The following is a 2,500-nucleotide window of genomic DNA, read 5'->3' as shown; positions in this document are numbered from 1 at the left end:
TCTTCCTCTCCTCTCTTGCTATTCGCATCTCCCTCTCTCTCTTCCTTTCTTTCTTTCTCTCTCTCTCTCTTAGCTTGCTCCAGAGTCTTACCATACAACCCTTCACCCCTTCCCCATTTCCCTCTCGCCTCTCCTCTCTCCCCCATTCACCCTCTCCCCTTTCCTCCTCCTTCCCTACCCTCCCTCCCCTCTCCCCTTCCTCCCTTGCCCTTCGCCATTCTCCCCTTCCTCTCCTGCCCTTCACCTCTCTCCCCTCTCCCCTTCCTCCCTGCCCTTCACCTCTCTCCCCTTCCTCCCCAGTCATTCTCCCCTCTCCTCCACCCCTGCCCTCCCCCCCCCTCTCCTCAATCCATTATTCCGTCTCCCCCACCGTCCCCCCTCTCCCCCCTCCCCCATCACGCCTCGCTGGCCTCTCCCAGCGCACTCTCCCGGACTCTCCTTCCTCTCCCTTCCTGCTTACAGCTATTTTCTCTCTGTTTTCCTCCTCCTCTGTTTACTCGCTCTCTGTCTGTCCCTTTCTGAATCTTTTTTTTCTTCTGTCTGGTTCTGTTCTTCTGCATGTTCGTCTGTCTTTCTGTTCGTTGTTTGTTTGTCTGTCTGTCTGTTTGTCTATCACGGTCTGTTGCTTTTATTTCCTTTGTTATTGTGCGTTGTTATCACTTTGTATCTCTCTTTCGTTTTTCAACCTTTATCTCTGTCTGCCTATCTTTTCCTCTTCCCTCTCTCTCACACCCTCCTTCCTCCCTCTTCCACCTGTTCCTCTCCCATAATCTCTCACACCCTCCTTCTTCCCCCACCTCCTACTTTTCTCCTCCTCCCTTCCTCCCACCTCTCACTTTTCTCCCCCCAACTACCCCTCCCTTCCCTCCACCTCCCCCCCCACACCTTCTGTTCCTTCCTCCTTCTCCCCTCCTTTACCCCCTTCCCTCCACCTCCCCCTCCTTCCTTCTCCCTCCCCTCCACCTCCCCCTCCTTCCTCCCATCCCTCCACCTCCCCCTCCTTCCTCCCTTCCCTCCACCTCCCCCTCCTTCCTCCCTTCCCTCCACCTCCCCCTCCTTCTGCTCCTTCCTCTCCCTCCACCTCCCCTCCCCCCTCCTTCCTTCTCCCTCTCCCTCCCTCCCCTCCACCTCCCCCTCCTTCCTCCCTTCCCTCCACCTCCCCCCCCTTCCTTCTCCCTCCCCACCACCTCCTTCCTTCTCCCTTCCCTCCACCTCCCCCTCCTTCCTTCCTCCCTTCCCTTCCCTCCCCCTCCTTCCTCCCTTCCCTCCACCTCCAACTCCTTCCACCCTTCCCTCCTTCCACCTCCTCCTCCTTCCTCCCTTCCCTTCCCTCCCCCCTCCTTCCTTCCTTCCTTCTCCCTTCCCTTCCCTCCACCTCCCCCTCCTTCCTCCCTTCCCTCCCCTCCCCCTCCTTACTCCCTTCCCTCCCCCTCCTTCCTCCCTTCCCTTCCCTCCCCCTCCTTACTCCCTTCCCTCCCCCTCCTTCCTCCCTTCCCTTCCCTCCACCTCCAACTCCTTCCTCCCTTCCCTTCCCTCCCCCCTCCTTCCTTCTCCCTTCCCTTCCCTCCACCTCCCCCTCCTTTCTCCCTTCCCTTCCCTCCCCCTCCTTCCTCCCTTCCCTTCCCTCCCCCCTCCTCCCTTCCCTTCCCTCCCCCCTCCTTCCTTCCTTCCCTCCCCCTCCTTCCTCCTCCCTTCCCTTCCCTCCCCCTCCTTCCTCCTCCCTTCCCTTCCCTCCACCTCCCCCTCCTTCCTCCCTTCCCTCCACCTCCCCCTCCTTCCCTCCACCTCCCCCTCCTTCCTCCCCTCCCCCTCCTTCCTCCATTCCCCCCACCTTCTGACCCTTCCCTCCCCCTCCTTCCTCCACCTCCCCATACCCTTCCCTCAACCTCCCCCTCCTTCCTCCCTTCCCTCCCCTCCTTACTCCCTTCCCTCCCCCCTCCTTCCTTCTCCCTCTCCCTCGGTCACTCCCCTCCACCTCCCCCTCCTTCCTTCTCCCTCTCCCTCGGTCACTCCCTTCCCTTCCCTCCCCCTCCTTCCTCCCTTCCCTTCCCTCCCCCTCCTTCCTCCCTTCCCCTCCCCCTCCTTCCTCCCTTCCCCTCCCTCCCCCTCCTCCCTCCCTTCCCTTCCCTCCCCCTCCTTCCTCCCTTCCCTTCCCTCCCCCTCCTTCCTCCCTTCCCTTCCCTCCCCCTCCTTCCTCCCTTCCCTTCCCTCCACCTCCAACTCCTTCCTCCCTTCCCTCCACCTCCCCCTCCTTCCTTCTCCCTCTCCCTCGGTCACTCCCCTTGTGCGCAGCGTGTCCCGTGACCCCATCTCCCCTCCCCCGACCTCAACATTCCTTTCCTTCCAGTGACCTGATATTCCTCTTTTCCCTTCGCCTCTCCTCGTTTCTCTGGCTCTCTCTCTTCTCTTCCTGTTTTTTTCTGTTTAGTTCGTCTCTTTTTTCTCTCTCTCTTTCTCTCTTTAGCTCGTCTATTTTCTTTCTGTTCACTCTGTTTCGTTC

At 60.1% G+C, this 2,500-nt stretch overlaps 1 protein-coding gene across 1 annotated transcript in view; it reads left to right on the top strand.

Moving 5' to 3' along the window:
- LOC138867341 (uncharacterized) overlaps window positions 1-2,500 on the top strand; it is a gene marked incomplete at its 3' end in the record, with an annotated part of 4,116 nt that overhangs the window by 610 nt on the left and 1,006 nt on the right.

Source organism: Penaeus vannamei, chromosome 29, assembly GCF_042767895.1.
Source record: "Penaeus vannamei isolate JL-2024 chromosome 29, ASM4276789v1, whole genome shotgun sequence".
NCBI lineage: Eukaryota > Metazoa > Arthropoda > Malacostraca > Decapoda > Penaeidae > Penaeus > Penaeus vannamei.
Note: the sequence above shows the minus strand (reverse complement) of the source record. Positions and strands in the feature narration are given on the sequence as shown.